The 22,624-nt window shown below is 37.3% G+C and overlaps 2 protein-coding genes across 8 annotated transcripts in view; one reads left to right on the top strand and one right to left on the bottom strand.

The window, feature by feature from the left end:
* Ten-m (teneurin transmembrane protein Ten-m) overlaps positions 1-22,624 on the top strand; it is a 575,864-nt gene that overhangs the window by 224,600 nt on the left and 328,640 nt on the right. The window lies entirely within an intron of this gene.
* The window catches only part of LOC140667039 (uncharacterized), a 168,514-nt gene that overhangs the window by 47,164 nt on the left and 98,726 nt on the right, over positions 1-22,624 (bottom strand). The window contains exon 3 of one of the 2 annotated variants that reach the window (XR_012046924.1): positions 12,091-12,230. The exons of the other annotated variant lie outside the window; for it this stretch is intronic. The gene's annotated coding sequence lies outside the window, so the exon portion shown is untranslated. The remainder of the gene's footprint in view (positions 1-12,090; positions 12,231-22,624) is intronic. 2 annotated transcript variants of the gene reach the window in all.

Below are 22,624 nucleotides of genomic sequence, written 5' to 3' on the forward strand. Positions count from 1 at the left end.
GAAGCCACCGAAATCTTGGAGGCTCCTCTTTGTTTCTGGCTTCTCGAGCGTGTGAAAATTCCAGCATGCAAGACGCTATCGGAGTCGAGCGAAGGGGTCGTTGAAGATGTTCAGGAAACGTTGTACCGCGCGAATTATTCGAGATTAACGACATTTTCAGTAAGAAATGCGCCAAGTTCCTTCCGCTCATCTCAAGACGTATTTCGCCCGACAGTTTACTCAAAAATTCAGTGATTGTATGATCAAATCGTATCAATCATGGATGGGTACTAGTATTCCCATATCTTCTTTATGATAAGCGGTTATAAATTAAATCCTCTTCCTGCTCTCCTCTTTCTGCCATACACATAGAAAATATTTAATAAAATGTTTTTAACAGCATTCAAATGATTCAAATATTTTGACATCGAGTCTAACGATAATATTGTCGTTTTTATCATTTGTATATTTTCAATACACACGCATACTTATTTATATTAATTCAACTGTTTCAACAATATTTACGGATCATAGATTATCGTTTATTGTTTGCAAAAATGTATGATTTCAATTGCAAATATGTGATTTCAATTTAATAACATACAATATAACGGAATAGAATACTAACATGGAAAAAGATAAAAATTCCGTTAATTCCGCTCTGATTACCTAAGTAAAGAAGCGCATCCAATGCGTACATAGCATATTCAATGCACTCAGTGAAATATAAAACTGGGGAGTGTGCGACTGAGGGGATCGCGCCACGTTTCCGTTAATCCAGTCCGCTGTAATTTGTGTAATTCAAATGAGTTCGACCGTCGCTTCGAATTACCGGTCGGACAAAATTGGCAGGCGTCATGTCCATAGCGAGAGCGACACACTAATGATGCTATACAATTACTTACGGATCATTAAGTATTACGACCAGTACTTATATTAACGCCGAGATAATGAGCGTAAAGCTGTGAGCAAATGACACCTAAATGCCCGTAAACGCACGTGCGACCTTCCGTTTATCTCGTAACACGATACGGCATGTTCTTATCCGTATATTTACACTTTAAACTTCTATCAGAAAAAAAATTATAAAGAGAGATAACAATTTATGTAAATTTTAATACTTTCAGCTTTTTTTGTACCAATTGAGCCTGTAACAAAAATAAAAAGAAATGTATTAACCATAAATGTAATGAATTACTTCCAAATTTTCCTTCAACTGAAAATGAAAAACTCACAGCTGAAATTTTTAATAAATAATAGATTTGTATTTTTTCATTTATATGCAAAAAAAATTCATGTTTGAACACCAGTTTTCCGCGACTACTGTAATTCACGCAAATTCGCACGAGGTAAAAAAAAAAAAAAAAAAATAGAAAAAAAACAACCGTTCAAAGATGAAGCAAGGAACTCGATGTTCCGCGAGGGCGATGCCTGTCTTAAATGTGTGACTATGATAGAATAAAAAAAAGAAGAGAAGGCGGAAAGAAGGAAAGGAGATAAGTCGGGCTCTCGGAAGTTAGAACGAGTCGGCGTTGAGGGAGAAGGCAATGAGCATCGGGGGAAATCTTCCGAAATAAGAGAAGCCAGGGTCAGGGAGAGTAGTTGGCATAGCTACTGGGTCCGGTTACACCGCAAACCCGATAGCCCAGTGCTCCCGTTGAGAGCGGGCCGCTTCGTTCGTTTACGTCCGCGAAATTCCCTACTACTGCTACGTACTTGGCCCGACTTGGAGAAGTACCGAAACTTTCTGGAATAACAGCGAAATACAGGCCAATCCGCCCGACCCTTTTGCTCACCCGGTTCGTATAGGGTCCGAGTACGCGAGGGCCCATTCGTTCGCGCGCGCGCAATAAATTCGACATTGTTATGACAGAACACAGAGGAACTCTCTTAGTTTCTAAGATATAAAAATGAAAAATATTTTCTTTCTCTATGCACGGGAGAGAATATTTTAAACCCTCATAGAGACCATATGAGCGAGAAAGTTTCGAAGATACCACATGCGACAACTTTGATAAGAGGATAATTTAATAAAAGAATAATTATAAATTTTTGTTTTTGCTGTTTATTTATGCTGCTGGTTATCGGTATAAGAATCGCCAAAAGCTGTCACGTATATGTCATCGTTATCGTGTTTTGTTTATGAAAAATATTAATATTAGATTTTTTCCCGTGCTCCATATACCGGATGCTGAATGAAATTGTAGATGATGTTCGCTTTATCGATTTAGCAACCGGCGTATGAATTAATATCACTTTAATTAAATAGCGCTCATTCGATTTGGTTGATAAAAATGTAATGCTTTTAATCGGTGACGTCAATTTATCACAGTAAAACACTCATGAAATCCTCGATATTCCCATCAAGTGAAAAACAAATTCGTTGACCCGCACAACATTTTACTTATGAAATACAGATTTAACGAAACGGCTTTGCGATATATATTGATAACGTTCACATTTATGACATTTATAAATAATTTTTAGTTATCACAAAATGCCAGTGAATTCCAAGAGGCAAAGCTTAAATATGTATTTTATGTCAAATCCAATATTGGCGAATATATGACTACAAAGACTGCATTCACCATAAATTCTTTAATTTTATTTGAAATTATTATAATACTGATTATAATAATTATCTCATTTATTACTTAATGTAATAAAAATATCAGAAATGAAATATAATATAATATCTTTGCTACTTCGTTGTTTGTATGAAGTAACTGCTCTTCTTTATAAACAAAAAAAATAGAAATATTTATAAGAAAAAAAATTTCCAAAAATAATATAATGACATATCTAAAAATATATATTTTTATCAAAATTACAAGTAACGAGAAGGAAACCAGACACAACCAGCATCCGTGAAAATTTGCTTCCTTCTCGTCATTTGTCATTCGCCAATTCCCACAAGACGATCGGTTCAGCTAGTCGGGGACGGTCTAAGCTAGGGGATCGAGCGAAAAGTCCCCGCGAGGGGGTACAAGACGTAACAAAATATCGACACCGTTGCTGCTTCTCGTGTCCGGATTTGCCTAGCGCGTTCTCGTCTCTTCTACTTTTTTAAATCTCATTTTATATACCTACCCACCGAGAAAGCACGAAGTGAAATAGCGCCGGAAATGAGAATCTACTCCCGACCGAGTTGAGGGTGAAATTATTTTGCGAATATAGGCTACCGAGAGCGAGTTTCTTTCCCAGACTTGATTTTTTAAACATGGAAATATAGAGGCGTCAACGGAAATTACAATTATTGAAATTACTTGAATTATTAAATTAAATTAAAATTATTTTTAATATACTTTCAAATTTCTCTCTCTCTCTCTCTCTCTCTCTCTCTCTCTCTCTCTCTCTCTCTCTCTCTTTATGTAAAAATAATAATTTTATAACTAATGTTGCTCTTTTATAAAAAAAACCGTTTGAAATCATTTATATAAAACAATAATTTTAATGTACTTTATAATTACTGCATATTTAGAGATGCTCAGAACAAATGCCAAACAAATTAACACTTGCAGTAAAATATTTAAGTTTGTACCACGTGATTTTACGACACATGATTAGTCGAAACTTTGATAATAATCGATCGCACAGGCTTCCCTAGCTAATATCAAGTAACGGGCATTATATTTAATATTGCGCAAGCTGTCACAAATGCATCTGACGTCTTCGCGACTGTCCGGATTAAGGTATTAATTACGATTACAGATGACATCAGAACACGTTGACAGGTCCGCCCGGGCGTGCTTGTCCCTCTGTGACATCTGTCGATTTCGGAGCGTACGCGACATGAGAAGAAAGGAGGGCGGAGAAAGAGGGGGAAGGAGGATCGACGGAGAGCAAAGTACAAGGAACGAAAGGGGAGGTGACCGCGAGGCGAGTAGAGGGATCGAGGGGAGGGTAAATGAAAAGCAGTAAGCTGAACCGAACGTGTTTAGGGGACGGTTATATTTGAGGATGGCACGTGACCGCGATTCGCAGCCCATGGCAGCTGCGAAAAGACTCCTCTCTTCTACGTTCATCCTTCTCTTTTTTTTTCTCTCTTTCTTCACTCACTGTTTACCCCCGCAATCATATCGGTAAATACGGTGTACAATTAAAGGCAATACAATGCGATCGCTTTCGACGTGTGCATCGGCACGAAAAGTAAGAAAGGAGTGGAAAGGGAGGGGATCGAAAAGATTGGTTTGTGTTCCCTAATGCGAATTTAATTGCCGCTTTGAGATGACCGAACGTGTTTAGCGATCGCGATTACCTTTCGCTACGTTAAGTCGTTATCATTATGATGAATTCCGGGAGAAACCGAGATTCTTCGCGGCATACATATAGGATCATATTTAACCGATTCAAACAAAGCGAACGCACACATAACGCGGCACGCATATCGATGGCAATCGAATCAACACCGCATTGCGCCGAAATAAAATAACGTTGAAGAGATATTTGATTAAGCGCGCGTATATTGTTTTAGTGAAAGAGGATATTCACAAATCGTTCATTCGCAAACATGAGGTAGGGGGCGTAGCGATGATTTTGTTGTTTTCATTGATACCCTAGCGCGTGCGCGAACAGTTAATGGCATTTTGCGCAAATTCTGTTAGGGATGCTTATCGAAATTCTCGCACGCTTCTATCTAACGGTACACGTCGGATGTGATTGAGGAATATGTCAATCTCAGATTCTAATCCATATTTGCAATCTGACATATCGTACAAACTTTAGACAAGCTTTTTACGAGCGTCAACGGCATACTATCGATAAAAATAAAATTCATCATCTCACATATCCCGTAAAACCCGTGGTCAAATAAGCGTGCACCAATAATAGAAGCTGGGTCATTTTTTAATAATTTTCTCGGTGAGATACGTCACAAGGATGAATGCGCGCGAGAAAGAACGGAATAGAATTTTCATTACGACCAATTTTCCGCAAGACATTCAGTATGATGAAGAAATAAGTAGCTTGGCTCGAGATGAGAAATCCGCTTAGCGCCGAGGGAATCCGGTGGTGACAACTTATTTTCGCGTGGAGGCGACGCAAAGCCGCATCGCCCCTAATACAAAGAACCCAGGGAAAATCTAGACACGCGGGTGCGCGCGCGCGCGCGCCCACGCCCGCGTGTGCCGTGTACCCTCATTCGGCGCGTATCCTATAGACGCTTTACACGCGGCTTAACAGTCGATGGTTATAAGTCGCGGGTAAATATTGTGCCGGTAAACAGCGCTGGATCCCGAAAGGGCCTTAGGGTTCGACAGCAGCGAGTCGGAAGGGGTTGTACCGGCGGTTTGCACGTGCCGCTATTTACGCAGAGAGATACGAAAAGAGAGAGGGGAGGAAGGTAGATCCTGTAGATGCGCACACGCGCGCGTGTGTGTGTGTTGTGTGTGTGTGTGTGTGTGTTTCCAAAAGGCTTATGGGTGCTCCGGTATCAGTTACCCCGTTCAAGTATCTTGTCCGCGTTTCGATCCGCCTCCTAGCTTCTCTCCGAGCTCTAGAACCCGCGCGGCTTTTACTCTCCGTTCCGTACTTACCTATCTACCTACGGAGCATTATTGCAAGAGTTAAGGACCTCCGTTTAGCGTTTGCGCTATTAACAACGTGTATACGTTCTTGCGGCAACGACGTACGGTCTAATGGCCTCGAAAGATGGTGATTGCGTTTAGCGAGAACGAAGCTAGTAATTAGTCCTAGACTGAGAATAGCTTTGGTAATAACGCGCGCCTTCTCTTAATTTAGGATAATAAAATATACTTGATCCTCCCATAGTTCTCAATCTCTGATATTAATAGTGATCTTATGTGAAATAATTAAACAGTACAAATTAAAAACCAAAGAATTAAATAATTAAATAATCTAAGAGACGCGAACGAGGCATTAAATCATACCTTCCGGTTGACTACGTCGGTGTAAAATGAACGGGCAGTTTCGGTAATTACTATCCCATTTCGACGATTTCGGCATACCTGTCATAGTCGCCGGTGTGCGCGATTACGCGCGAGTCGAAATTCCACCTCGTCAAAATATTACCGCTGTGAATTGAGGTGTTTGAATATATGCCGACGGTATTCGTGAATCACGCGAAGAACTCGAAGAATTCCTCGCTCGATATCATCCAGGCCCGCGTTGACGAGTCTCGTGAACTGTGAGCGCGGCGAGCAATCGGATACTTCTGCAGCGCGAAATCCTCATAGATGCTCATTGCCCGCGCGATATATCGATATGTAACGCGATGACATAGACGGAATTACGAAGGAGTTCGCACCAGATTATATACACGCGCAGTTATAACACCAGATAGAGAGAGAGAGAGAGAGAGAGAGAGAGAGAGAGAGAGAGAGAGAGAGAGAGAGAGAGAATCTCTCAGACGTCACATGATACATATCCTCGCCCGGTTCTCTATTCAAACAGTTTGGTAAACGTGACACACTTCTCTCGGAGATGAGGGAGTCGGGGAGCGAGTGCCTCCTCTCGTGCACCCAAGCTGGACTGAATATAACGCAGATCCGCATGGTAAATATGCTCTCCTAGTTAGCGCCACCGCAAACATTGATATCCGCGTTTATACGTGAGGTCGACTCGTGGAACGGCAAGCCGGAGGAACTTGTTCATGCTACGGCAGCTTAGAGATCGACGAGCTTACAAGTGCTGCATCTCCGCCAGGGAAATGATACTCCTCTTGACAACTGGGTCAGTTTTATCGAAAGCTCTCCATTAGTCAACCACACACGGGAATAGCAAGATTTGAAATATTAATTATATTATCGCTCTCAAGTATATTATTTTTGAAAATTAGACTAACGCGATGCAAGTCTCAATTATTATTAATTGTCATAGAAATAATGTGTTTACGAAAGATTTATGTGCTTGAAATATACGACCAAGTCTTTTTTTTAACATTTTCAAAATTTTGTTTACGGATATTTTATTTAAATGTTCTATATTGCAATAATAATAAGATTTTACTTTTTTGTGAATTGTACATATATCAAAGTCAAAGAAACTCTATCTTACACTCTCATCGTGCGAAATAACTGATAGAAACAGTACAATCTTATAATTAGTAACAATGAGAACAGCATATGTCGACTTGTTTAACTTTGTGTTATATCAATATAATATTACAAATTGCACATTGGCCTTCTACAGCTAAATTCTAGAATTATTGATTACATTTCGTATTACCAAATACATTTCGTATTATCAAGTCTGCAACTAATGAATTTGTAAGCATTATTAAAAGATTTGCAATATTAACTCTTTTCTTGTAAAGGAATTGCTATCATAAAATTCTTTTAATATTGTAAATATTGTAAATATTAAAAGAATATCTTTAATATGTATAATATTAAAGAAACGTCTTTAATATTTTAAACATTAAAATTATTTTAATATTTTCAACTAAATTTTTTTTAAATATTGTTACATATGTGTATGATTCATATAAAAATAAGAAAGATCTTACATACTATTATTTTATAATACAAAAGTAGGACAAATTTATTTTTTATTTATTTTTAATTAATTGTCGCCTGAATATAAGAAAAATTTTTAAATATAATTACGTTAAGATATAATTATTTTACGTTATAATAAACTATTTAGATGTTGCTAGAAGTAACAAAATTGTCATCATTTCGGTCAAAAGTTCAAGTAATAGGAAATTATTAATGTAGGTCAGCTCAACGAGTTTTTCTGTATTAAACATATATAAGTATATATACTTAGTTTACAAGAGTCTTATTTGAGCAGAATTGCATATTTGTATCCGTATTATTATTTATAATATTTAAAGTTTAAAAATCGCTTTATATGTTAACGAGAAATTATTTCAAAGATTATAAATTTTTTTAAATAACTAATCACGATAGAATATTTTATAACAATATGTATATGAAAAGAATAAATTATTTAACATTTACCCAACTTTAGAATATAGATTTTCTCAAATGATTAAATACTTACGACAGGTAATAACTTATTTAGAGATAGAATCTACTTACGGTTACGGTAGCAAACTATGGCAAAAATTACAGATGTAATTATGTAAAAATCAATAATCATCAAAGAGTTACATATAAATAAAAAATAGACACCTAAAATAAGCCAATGTGAAAACTCCGACTTGTACAATGTGGAATGGGGGGAAAAAGATGTTGAAGAAAAGAAGAAAAGAAGAAAGTGACAGGCGTCCCTTCTGCGACGCGCATATGCAGGAGCAATTCTACGATGCGTGTACGTGACTGCAGCAGACTAAACACAAATACGTAAAGAAGATGCAAGCCTTTCGAAACTGCGAGATGTAAAATTCTCCTGTATCCTCGCGTTGCCTAAAACAACTGCGTCACACGCGTGCACGATTTTATTTTTACCCTCTATATATCCGCTCGTGCATACATATCGGAGGATATCTCTATAGTAGAGATCCAAAAGCTCGAGCCATCGAGCTTGCTACGATTGTTCACCAAAGGCTTGAGAAAAACACCCGAGCGGCGCGATTTATGTCTATAGTTTTCTGAATTTCGATGCGACACATGCCTTTCCAAGTATATATACGTTTCGAAATATTTTCTTACATTCTTGCGAATTTCTAAAAAAATTATCAAAACGTAAAAAAAATTAATTGACCCGAATATGATGGATAATATCCAATATGAATTATTATTCATATCGCTTGATATTTCTTTTATTAAAGGCATTACAGTAATGTCTTTATGACATTATATATTCCCGAAATACATGCTCGGTGAGTCGCACCGACAAGCACCGACGATGGTAGGCCTAGAGAGCCTAGTTAAATCTAAACGCGTGCACACACGCAGTGTCGACGACACTGACTTTCCCGACTTGGCGTCGCGAGAGAGTAAACTGAACGGATATTTGCTCGATGTCGCGAGCCACGCACAAACGCAACAGCGATGCTGTATATCGCAGGCGATATTTCGCCTGCCGCAGAATCAGAGCCACGACACATTGGAGGGAAGCATTCTGTGTGGGTTTGCGTGTGTGTTTTGTACATGCGTGCGCGCCTGTGATTCCGGTGCAAACCCAAAGCGTTGACGAGCCGAAGCTCTGGGTATTCCTGTAGCGCCCCGGGATGAAACTCCTCGTCGACGACAACGTCGAGGACTGCGAGGACACGAGGACGAGGACGATGACAATAACGCAGACAGAGCCAGCTCCTCCCGGCTTAAGGCCGCTCGAGATCTCTCCCGGGAACGGTGAGGTCGCCGTTCAACGAGGAGGCTACCTCCAGCGTAGCACCAACGAGGAGAAAAGAGGACGGAGAAAGCTCCGAAGAACGGAAAAGGAAGAGAGATAGTGTGCGCCCGCGTGCGACCATCGTAATATCACAGGCAATTTCCTGGAGGAATTTGATCGGTTCCTATATCGCCCGGAATATTTTTCCCTGTCATTTATTTTTCGAAACGTCTCGCGAAGCTGCTACGATCACATCTCTCTCTCTCTCTCTCTCTCTCTCTCTCTCTCTCTCTCTCTCTCTCTCTCTCTCTCTCTCGCTCTCTCTTTCCCTCTCTTTCTCTCTTATTCCTCCTGCCTGTGTAGCTATACCAACGCGCGCACACGCGCGTTATGTATATCGGCCGATCGAGATTTTCCTCGGCAATAAGGTAACCCGGTTTCACGCTCATAACGCCTGTCGAGATCCCCGCTATATATCGCGTAATTACTGGAAGAGATGCATCGCAATTTTTTTTTAATATGCAATATCCACTGTCATACTAAATTTACGCGTCACCTGAAACGAGGTAAAACTCGTTAATAAATAGTTGGAGCATTCTCAAGAAGTAATCCTTAACATTCTAAAAATAGTTCATTAAAGCGTGTTAGAAGTATCGATTAAAAAAAGAAAAAAAGAAGGAAAAATAGACATCATTTTTAACCACCGACATACGAGTGCACACTCGCCAGTTAAGAATTGCTGCATTCCCCGACAAAGGCAGCGCGTTCCTACCGTCTTCCGGAATGTCGTCTTCTTTCTTTGGGCGGGTATCCCCGTCTTTAACTTGAAGACTATTTTACGGGTTTCAAGAATTTCTTACAAATTTAGTAAATTCTTATGTTTGTGAAAAGTTTTTAAGCTTTTACATTTTTTATGACATTTTAAAATATCTTCTTGATAAATAATATAAACTTATAAAACATCAAAATAATAAATATCAAAATATTTTTAAAATAGATACATAATTGTTTATAGATTTGAATTTTTTTCTCTTCTTTTAGAGAATTTCATCAGGGACATATATTTAAGTGTTCTAAATTATTCATCAAAAAAAAGTCACAAGTTTAAATGAAACATTCGTTACACATTATATATTCTTTGTAGCTACAAACACACACTGTTACAGAAAATTTTCTTTCGAAACGACGGCTTTGTATGCTAATGCGTTAACTCGGAAACCAACGCGAATTGCCTGAAACGAAAATAACATCGACTTTGTCCCGCGCTCGCATTAAGAAAACAAACCGAATAGCGCATTCGTGTACATATCTCTCTTGTTCTCTCTTTCTCTATGCACGTGTGCGTGCGCACGCTGACACAACACACTCGAAGCCCATAAACCATAGTAGCCGAGTCACATCCGGCGTATAAATCTCGCGGGGGTTAGCTGCCGGCGGTGCCTCGAGTTGCACGTGGAGTTGGCGAAGGGATGGAGGGGAGGGAACCGAGACGACGCCGGGGGGACGAGCATGACGGCACGGCACGCACCCAGAAACGGTACGACAAACGTGTGCCGCCGGGTAGGGTGGATGGAACGGAGGACAACTAGTTAATAGTCATTAGCGAGTCGCGCCAGTTTTAAATCTTCCGCCGGCCTGCCCGAAAAAGGGCGTGCTGGCCATACCCCTGTCAACCCCCGAAAAGGCTTCCGCCTGGTTGCGCGTAGATTGGCCCAGCAAATTACCCTTAGCCCACCCCCTAGTTAGCTCGCTGGTTATTACGTAATTTGATGTTGAATGCGATCATGCCCCCCCTCGCGAAAGTCGGCCAACTATTCGACTGCGTCTCTCGCTTTTGTGAATTGTCATCCCTGCGAATATAACGCTCCCCATTAATTCTCGTATCTGTGATTTATCCACTTGAGAAACATTATAAAGAACAATGCATTTTATTAAAAAGATTGGCTATATTAAGATATTTTTTTAGTCAACAGCGATTTAATATTAACTTTTTGAAATAGATCGTGCAAAATATTATACCTCAAAAATAACAAGTTAATATCTTGATATCAATATTAATTCATTTCTCGAATTAAACTGCTATCGTAATAACCTGACTCCAATTTTGCAGAATTAATGTAAAAAAACAATCAAAAATTTATTTCACGAATATAAAATATCGGAGTAATATCTTAAAAACACACAATTTATTCAAGAAATGTTTTATAATTTAAAGAAATTTTTCTATATAAGTATTTAATTTATTATGATGATAATAGTACTAGATTACAACACAGATAACTTGAATTTGAAATAAGTTGAGTAAATTTTATAAAATATAAAATATCATTTTTTATTGATTTTCGATTAAAATACCATTTTTTATCGGTTGTGTAGCAACGCTTTTAACATTTTGACAATTCAACTCTAAATTCCATTTAAAGAAAAGTACTTTCTCATTGAAGCTTCAATTTTTAATGGTCGTAACCTAACAAATCGAAGATGTTTCATTTTTAAATGCAGTAACACGGACTTTGCATTACTCAATCAACGAATGCAATAACGTGTGAGGCTGACGAGTAGCTAATAATTAGTCGCTCGCGTAGTCGCGGTGGGGAGTCGTGTAATGTATCAACTGGCAGTAATTAAAAGCTGTTGCGTAGCACGAGGCCGTTACGATCATCGCTGTTAGCGCTGGTAGCCTATAAATCGTGCTTCATAGGTGGACGCATTGTGCGTATTGGACGTTCTTTCTTTTTTCTTTTTTTTTTTTTTTTGCACACATTTGGTCGCCGGCGATTCATCTTTCCCGTAGACGTTCATAAATAAAACCAAATATTTCGTATCGCTCGGTTAATAATCATTAGCAGACAATGCAATCTTAAATTTCGACGACGCCGGTTGTCAGTTATGATTGGTTAGTTTACTTACATTTGACTAGTTGGAAATTTTCCTCGTAGGCTGTCTTTTAATCAGGTCATGAGAGCGTCTCTGGTAACACGTTCAAGGGTTAATCTGGCCGCCAATTATGACGATTAATCCTTTCCTTGCTTCATGTGAGACCCAGGTACCTAAATTTCCCAACAGTGAAATATTAATCATCGCTCTGAGGAGTCAAGCAACTAAAAAAAGCAAAATTTTCTTCAAATAGATATTTAGATCACGAAATGGACAATTTTTCTTTAATATATGCCTTATAATTTAAGCAAACTTTTGAATTTCACTGACAATTTTCGGGATACTGCAATTTTGTCGCACGTGGTCGTATTCATTTTTGCTCGCGAGCAATTAGCTTATTTCAAAGGTTGCTATTATATATACATGCGCTTAACATATATTTATGTATACATATGTGTGTACAGAAGCGAATGCGTTTCTACTAGGTTGTTTCTGTTTCCTGCGGCATGCAGAGATGCTGGTTTTACGAAGTCGGCGTTAATTGCCTCCGGAGATACCCTCGGTCGTACCGTAATTCACGCATAAATACATGAAATTACTTTCCCTTATTTAGGGGCTCGTTAGGCAGATCTACTGTTATTGCCGACAAAGCGAAATAAACCGGCGCGCCAACATTCTCAACAGGGCTCTATGCGAGGAAGGGTTGCAATTTAGATATAAGCGTTATACTTCGCACCTTATACAAAGCGTTCTACGTCGTGATTGCGATTCGATAATGAGACAAAAAGACTGAGATAAAGAAAACAGCCAATTAAATTTGCTGTGGTAACTCCTACTCCTTTTTACATCGCACAAACATAAAGCAACATTGTTTGAGGATTTAAGTAACTACAGTGTATTATTTAATTTATTTCAGAAATATTTAGACTTAATAAAATAGAAACAAATGTCTATTATCTTATCTACAATGTCTTTCAAACGTTTATATTAATTACATTAATCCTAATACTTTATAAAAAGTTATATATGCGTAATCATTATATACGTAATACATCTTGAATTATTTTTTGAGTCTAATTAATTTTATTATATTATTGATTAATTTTATTCGAAGATATTTTTTGTTATTCCTCCAAAAACGTAAATCTGTACGACTCAAAATAGTTGAATGTAGTCAGAATTCCAAGTTCTATTAAAAGATTACTCTAAGCTCGAGGGATTTGATATTTCTGACACAAGCCCGGCATGTTATTCTGTTAAGTAGGCAACAGTATATTTTTCCATAAAATAAGAGTATCAAGAGAATGTGATGCGGAACACTTGGATATACAACACATAACCGAAAGAGCGGAAACGCGACATAACGCCACGAGTAGATGCGTCAGGCGATTAGTTTTCTCCGTTTTCTAATTTTACAAAACCAAATGTCCTCAAGTTTCGTTTTATTGAGATGTTTTAAACTATTTTATATAGAATCTTTATACATGTCTTTTAAAATCACTGACATCAATTAAATATGTTACAGAAACAAAATATATTTGCAAGTTTCAAGTCACTATATAATTCGGTTTTATTTTTTACATAACTATTATCTATAAATATCCTATATTTAATTCGTTACTAAGGAAATCAAATTATTAATAAAATTTTTTTTTCCTGCAATTCAAAGAATTTTCTTTGAATTGTAAATTATAGAATGCGAATATCTTGCTCTGCAGTCAGATTCAAGCTGATCAAACTGGCAACATCTATTAATCTCAAATCTCTAGTCTCGAAGTAGAACAAATTGAGTGGAAAATATGACATTATGGAATCGTAATCCTCATTTCGAACGACCGCCATAATAAATTTCGATAGTAATTACGCACGTTGTACATGTAACTGCAAAACCCGGCGATGAAGTACAAACTAGATAAACAGATAAACGAGGTTGCCATGGGTGTTCATAACAAGGGTCGAACTTCGAAAAGCGGATTTGTCGGAGTAGTAATTCGACCCCTGTCCTACCTCTGTGGACACGTTCCACTAATTAATAACGATAAGTACGAATGCGTCTACACCGCAAGGGATAAAACGGCGGTTCACCAGATTCCCACGAGACAAACCCGCCGGCCTAGAGTTGAGCCGATAACGCGGAGATATATGTGTATGTGTATATATATGCATAAATTTCTCTCTCCCTTTCTCTGCTTTTTTCCACAAAATCCATTTCAGTTGTTCGACTTTTCGATACACCGTGTAACTTGCTGACGAAAGCAACAATGCAAAATCTCATAAATTCCCTACCATGCAATCGTAAAAATTCGCTCGTAAAGTTTCTCGTCAGCTTTGTTACTAGAAATAAATACAGGTGAAATCGTGCAAGTGACAACTTTGTGGTATCCACAATATAGAAGTCACAGAAACTTGGCCTCGATATCAACAATTTATTTGCCGTATATAGGAAAAAGAAAAATAAAAACTAAATTTTTATGAAAATAATAATTGTAAAATGCAAAGCTTGTTATTAAAAAAACGTCGTCTACTTAATCCATTATATTATTCCAATTCATCTTCATAAATGCTATTACCATTCCAATAATGTATGTATAATTTAATCATATGTATAATTTAAATGTAAGTAAAAATGCAATATATGAATAAAATTATGAAATTATAAAATGTATTATCTAAGAAATTATTAAAAAACTATTTTTATATAATTGATGTTTATCATTGTATCTACATATTAATAAATCATTATTTCAATTGATTAGAAAATTAGAAATGTAAATTTTAAACACTTTTTTAATTAAAACAATGTACGCGCATATTTCTAAGGAATCACATTTTAATATATTTTTAATAAAAAAAGTTTATAACGAGATTCATTTTTGGACATCTGCAAAGGGAATACTTGTGGATTTATGTATATATTTGTGAGTAAAAAGTGTAACATGCAAGACTAAAAGGATTATGTGTTTTTCGTAGCTATCAAATAGTTAAACTGATTTTAACGATTTATATGTAGAAAATATGTAAAAAAGTTGTTGGCCTAGTTATTCTACGAAGCATGGCAAATCGTTATTACTTCTGGTTTCAAAATATCAAAGTTAGTTTGTATATGGTTCTTTCAAAAAATCTGTGTTATGCATTGTTAATAACTAAAATGGAGATGTAAACGATAAAAACGTAGTTTTTCAAATAATTTCTTACATAATACATTTTATATTTTAAACGATTTTATCCATATTTTACATTATTTTTATCTGCTATACATATATTTCTTTTTATAAAATATTTATGCTATTGAAATGAAAATGTTTAAACCCCGATGTAAGTAAAACAGAATAATTGAAGGGAATTTACAAAATATGAAAATTGAAAAAAACTGATAACGTGTGTAATATATCAAATTTAAATATATTATATGTATTTTCAAATATCGATACATAAATATTCGTAGATATAACAGCAATTTCATAAGCTCTAATCACTTCCGAAATGAAAAGAGAAAAGTTACAACAAAGCGGATTATCCCTTTCCCCCTGCAGTTAGATTAATATGGCAATTTCAAGATAACGATCGCGTAACCCTAAGGCACAATGGCGGCGCTCGAAGCCACGAATGCGAGGCAATACAACCTGTGAATAGCGATCCGTTGGATGTATGGGTCGGAGTTATAACTAGCTGTGGAACAATCCTAGCGACTTTTGATGGTGTTGGATATTAAATTTCGCCTGTGTCTCCTGGTTTTATTGGATTACGGATAACCAGCCGAGATATGGCGTTGTGTGCTGGAGAGCTCGCCACCCTTGTTCCTCTCTAAGTACCCTGCAAACCACGTCTGCATTGGCACATAACGCTCGGTTCGTCGAGTGTTGTTGGGACAGGTAGAGGCAAAGAGAGAGAGAGAGAGAGAGAGAGAGAGAGAGAGAGAGAGAGAGAGGAAGAGAGAGAGAGATGGAGATAGAGGCCGGGACTGTTTGTACGAAAATTAAATTCATAACGATAAAATCCTTTACGACCAAAACGCGAGCACGTGAATACGCGGCGTTGCATGCATGTATCTACATACGCGCGACCCGAAGTGCGTTCACCAGCGAAATTTGGTTCAATGCAATCAGCCGGACTTGCGGAATTGAAAGGCGCAGGTATTTGCTTGTGCACAGGCAAGTCGAGTGTCATCTAAGTAGTCAACTGAGCGCACGTTATCGGATCTCGCGCACGTATGTATAATATCTCGTCGTAGAATTTGCAATAACGTTTATGAGGATGTCCTTGGAAGTAAAAAAGGAATTTCTAACATATATATTGTATATACACGCGAATAAAACGACAGAGAGAGATACGTGATTTGAGGTGCTTCATCTCTTCTTTTTATCGAGGTGCGCAAGATATGTTTGAATATACATATTTGCGTACGTTTGTGTGTAATCCATCGAATCTATCGTCAAAGTTAATCAATTGGTGATTGAATTTACGTTATCACAATATTCGAATAGTTATGGAAATAGTTTGAATAAAATCTATATCTGTCAGATCTTGAGATAATATCAGTCTAGTTTTTTTCTCTTGAAACGTTATAAATTTTTTTATGAGACGTGCCGTATCTGTATTTTAGCAGGATTTTTAACCTTCTCCACCGCACTTTCGAAATAAACGACCCGTATGATTGAAGACGTGTAGTAGAAGTCAGTCATAATCAATTTCACGTCGATCTTAGCCGTCATCCTGTTCAATTTCATTAAAAACCTTTCGGCCTGATTTCACCGCGCTGACGCGGTAGGTAAAAGACGGATAGGAGAGATGCGCGTGTACCGTGTCACCGTGAAAATGAAAATTACGATAGAGAAACGTAGGCTTTGATCAGACCGAGTCGAGAGATTATCAAGCCACGTCGTATCATCCGTAACGAAAACGTCGCAAAAGTTCGCCAGCAACGACCAGCCAGTCGCGCACTATACTCCGGACGAAGTCGGATTCATCTCCCGGTTGATTCTTTCTCCTCCCTCTTTTTTTTTTTTTTTTTTTTTTTTTTTTTTTTTGTTGAAATCGTGTAAATCAGTGACTCGGTGAATTGCCGGTACAGACGTGGAAGTCGGGATTCGGATGATGAAGTAACGAGTAAATAGAGGCGAGCTCGTTTATTGACGAGGGAGTCGACTGCGCGCTCGTACCACATATAGACACACAGAGAGATGGCGTGTCAGAGAGAGAGAGAGGGAAAGAGAGATCCAACTATACAGCGACGTACGATCGAATGATCGAGTGGCGGTGGTTGCGTCGACGGGTCAGGTAGCATCGAGTGCAAAGCAAACCTTCCTTATTCAAATGACCGTAGCGCGCATAGTGGAAAACTGCGGTTTCGGTATCGATCCGTGCCGATTCATCCACTGCGATCATTAACGGATTACATTTAGTCGTATCGCGACATTCTGTACACGCGTGCAAATGCGAGTTTCTCGCGCATCTCTTTCCCGCCCACGGGATTTTTGATTAATGCAAATGACGGTGCGTTAGTTAACGCAGGGAGCGGAATGCGCGCGACGTTTTTCTCTCTGCCGGCTGTAATATGTATGAAAAGCGCTATGGAAAAGGTACTCTCTTCTCGGTTTGATCATCGAATGGAGCGGCTGAACCTCGATGCGCGTATCACGGGAGCGGAATGATGTATATGGTCGCTTTTATAAGCATAAAACGTACATCCGCTATATATACATATATATAGATAACGTTCACCATTTTACGATGTGCTCATGATATTATGGCTGACTGATCAAAAACAAGATTCGGCGATTCAATGATACGGCGAGTGCTCGCCTTGCAAAAATGATCCAAGTACGTACTCACATGAAAGAGAGTGGTGGTTTTCGAAATAATTGGTGATTGGGACGAGTTTGTATACAGGCGAAATAACGCAGCGAGCTGCCGATTCAAATGCGAGTGGAGTCTCGTAGACATCTGCCGAATTAATTGCTAAAATCTGACTAAAACCAATCCCGGGACTGTGTTACCTGAAGCTGTATCGCGGAATGGAATTTTTCATCAATGAAAACCGCGTCGATTCACCGACGACGGGAAACCAACGATCAGCGGATATTTTTGTTACGCTGGCCGAACAAAGCCGTCCACTTTCATCGACCGACGAGTTCCGCTCTCTTGTCTCCTTGCGCGTCCTCGAAATTTTATTTCATCGACCGGCGCGCCCATCAAACGATAAACGTTTCATGGTTTTCGCGAGAGATCCGACCGATCCGCGTCATCCGTCTCTGCAACATCATTGACGGCTCTCATCTCCTCTCCCTCCCTCGCGGAGGCATGGAATGATCCACCATTGCCGTCCTGAGAGGCTCGGAAATGTTAGCGCGCGAGGGTACTTCGCGAAAATTGAATACCTCCATTTTCTCGATGTTTACCGTAGAGGAATCGCTCTTCAATCACAGCAACGTCGAATGGCGAATCAAAAAGAGAGAGAAAGAGAGAGACAGAGAGAGAGAGAGAGAGAGAGAGAGTCAAAAATGCACCGACCGTTATACAATCCGTCATCACAATATTGATCGTATCTACGACATAAATTCAGTAATGAGATGAGCAAATAAGCAAAGTAATAATAGTTTTAATTATCTATATGTTCCACATAATTTGTACGGACATCTTTAATTAGAATACATAAGTAGAGTTATCTCCTTGAATAAAATTAAGTAAAATATAATCATTTTAAAGCTTTCCACGCATAAGGAGAGAAAATTATCTGTAAAAATTTGATTAATATTAATAAATTTTTAACGATATACATTGCATGCATTTTTTCGTATTATTTTAAATCGTAATTGTAAATAATCACTTAGGATTTCTCCTGATAAATAGTCATCAGTAAATAAATATCAATAAATAAATAATAGAAATAGTTTTAGTATTTTCACTTATACATATGGGATGTAACGTAATGAAAAATCTTGGGCATTGTCGAGAGTAATGGTGGATTTGCTGGGAGGACAAAAGAAAAAAGAAGGAGTTATACCTCATATCTATTCATCCATTAAAATGTATTATACTTATTAAAACTTTGATTGTGAAGATTCGTGACATTAACCAGATTCCTACATACATACATGTTTTCCAAAATGCAGTAAATCGATAAGAGAAAGGAAGATAGAAAGAATGATTTATATTTCATATCCGGTTTCTTCACTCAAGTATCGAGACCCTTTATACCGTCTTTAATATCCTTGATACTAGTGCATACATGTAAACGTACATGTACACACACGCACACACACATACATGACCCTTCATGACGCATACATATACGTATTTGCATTTCCTGGCTCGGCAGCGCGTACGATTGCCCTCTTCGAGGAGCATTTCTGTCCTGAACAGTCGATGAATCTTTCATCCGACTGTCGTAACAACGGCGTTCACAGACATACCTGACGAAAGAGAGCGATCTATATCCCGCAAGGTCGTCGAATCAAGACGTAGAATCTTTCAAAGAGACTTCTACTACAGGATATTACATAAGTCAGTCCATTTTCTATTATTACGATCGATCAATAACGTTTAAAAACCTCGTTGAATCCCTGGTGTGCACCACAGCATTCGCAATATTCCCCAAATTCTCGTTCCGCATTAATTTACATTGATTCACGGCTCTATCGTTATTGGCAGCAATTAAACTCATTTATATCCGATAAAGTAATTTGTACATTCATTAACAAAATTCTCTCATAAGTCATAAGCATAATCAAATTTAACCAGAGTGTAGAAAGTAAATTTCGGTATTTTTATCGTATCGCAATATTCTTACACTTGCGATAGAACTTTTTTTTGAATCGTGATAGTCCTTTTCTCTCTTTTTCTTCTCATAGGAAAGAAATCTAAAATAGAAATTGCTGCGGATATATTTCTCCAACATCGCAGATATGTAATGCAGTTATTGGAAATAAGCGAGAAAACTGATGCCACATGTACAACACATATACACACCCATACAATCTAGAAAATCGCTATGTTGAATAAAGGAATAAATGGATGCGCATCAACGACATATCAAGGAAATACGCGTTTTCCTTTTGTTCGAGCCAATGGAGACGAAGCGTTCCCGGTCCCGAAGGAGCGACGAGGGGGAAAAAGGGAGAAAATCGAACGCAGAAAAAAATAAAACTGTAAAATAAATTGAGTCGGCAGAAGGACAATTTCACGATTACCGGAGTGGCGCATTTGTTTTGCCGTAAAATCCGATAGCCATCGGCTTTTCCTCTATAAAAAAAGAGCTTGCGGGAGTGTGATTTCGAAATTTCAAGAAGACCGACCATTCTATGTGAAAACCCATGAATAAAATTTATGTTCGTTCCCCGTTAACAGTTACTTTATCAGTCGAAAAAATTAAATTTTGTATTAATAAAAATTCGCTTATCTAAATATTTATGTTCTCTGAAATTGATTTTTAATGAATGAAAATGTCATTAAAATATTAAAGCATTGATTTTCAATGAAAACACACTTTGTTTTCTCCTTTTATTCCACTAATTATAGTAAAAAGATTTCGCTAAAAACCATTGACTAATTTTTCTCATTGTCAGTGAGATTTCACTATGCTATACTTATAACTAAAATTTGTAATCTGAGAAAAAACTTATGTGATTATATATATATAAGTATCATAATATGATCATATAATTAAATCCAAAATTTTTGATGCGATCTGACCATATGTAATATGATTTGTCCATATATAATTAAATCTGAAATTTGATCTGCCATATGATCTGGCATATATAATAATATTCGAAATTTCGCGTGATATGACCTTATCTTGATATAATCATATTGGGCTAGATCTGTTTTCATATACTAATCAAATCTAGCCAAATATGATTATAATACGGTCATGTAAGATCATATAGCATTAAATTTCAGATATTATTATATATCATATAAAATCACATATGTCATCAGATCTTTTCATATTTAATTATGTATATTTACATATGACCATATAATACTAATTTTTTCTCGAAAACCGAAAATTGCTTTTCAATAATAATATACTGATTTCATTTAAGATAATGTAAAGAAAAAAAATATAGTATAGATTTAAAAAATACAAAAGAAATTTTACAATCTAGAATAATTAAAGATTGCTGCGTTGAAACTGCATTAAAAGAGGGAAGAAGCATGCAAGTCACCTAACCATTTGTAGTAAATCAATTTATAACACGCGATTTATGAATGCGAGAGGAGGGTCTTAAGAAAATTAACGAAGTGAGAGAACGAGTTGCTACCTGTTATCGCGTTCATTCCGGCCTCTAATTTTTCTACTTTCGGTTAAGACTAACAGTGGAAGCCGATCGATCTGATCTACCAACGTATTAACGAGACTAGAGGCTAGGACCTGCATTAGCCACATAAAAATTGATCGATTGATGGATCGATTAATCGACAGTGTCGGAAGTCCCATCGGAACTAATAGGCGAGCGTATCTCGGTAGAGCAGAGAATTGATCGCCGGCGATCGTTTAACGCCGCTGCGTGGATCGGGACTAATAATTTAATGATACATTATTCAGATCGAATGAATACTAAACAAGGGAACGAGCGGCATTGTATTTCTCGCTGTCCGGAGGATTCTCGAGAAGCCGCTTTTCGATCGGCATGGAGTAATTTCTCGCGGGAGCGAGATTATTATTTCTGTTTAAAATGCCCTCTCTCTCTCTCTCGATTCAAAGATAGACTCTCTGACGGAACATCGTTAAAAGTATTTCAAAAAGACTCCCCTGGCTTTTTTTGTTTTCCGAGGATCGCCTGATCGCTCGCGCGGAAAGTCTAATTTCTCGTTTGATCAGAATTCCTTTTCAATCGTGTGCTGACTTCGACTCTTACTCGACTATACATACGTACAATTCCTCTCTTCTGTAATTTGAGTAATGTATAGATATCTGACTGTTCCACAGGTTTCGAGCTTTCATAAATATCAAGTTTTTCGATTCTCGTTTACAATTAATAATGCAACACTGAATTGCAATGAGAAACCAGATTTTCGCAATGTTGCATAATTATTCGTGAGGTATAGCGTTTAATACTATTTAGGTCAGCAAATTTGACCGATAATGAATATTTCCATGATTCACGTGATTTTCGAAAATTTACATGAATATTAATGTGAAATTTCACAAAATGAGAAAATATTTCTCTACACTTTTTATGCCATCAATTATAATATATAAAAATATAATCCTTTTTGTCATAAATTATAATATTATATTAAAAAAATAACTAATTATTTTAGGTTTAACATTAAATTAAATTTATTATTATTATTATCTTTCTTTGAGATTTATGATTACGTATATCAATAAATGATAATAGATATTGCGATTGCCATTTATTAACAGCAAAATAGCGATACTAATAAAATCCAGAAATTTCTGTAGAGATCAAAGAATATCGAGTACGAGTTCAAGAAAACGGATGAACACAAAGATCGATCTTTCCGTGATGTAACTGCTATAAACTTCGCCTTTAAGCTCCTTTTCCTCGCTGCCGTCAATAAAGGAAAATTAATTCAAATTAAAATCCAATTTGTG

This window comes from Anoplolepis gracilipes, chromosome 1, assembly GCF_047496725.1.
Source record: "Anoplolepis gracilipes chromosome 1, ASM4749672v1, whole genome shotgun sequence".
NCBI lineage: Eukaryota > Metazoa > Arthropoda > Insecta > Hymenoptera > Formicidae > Anoplolepis > Anoplolepis gracilipes.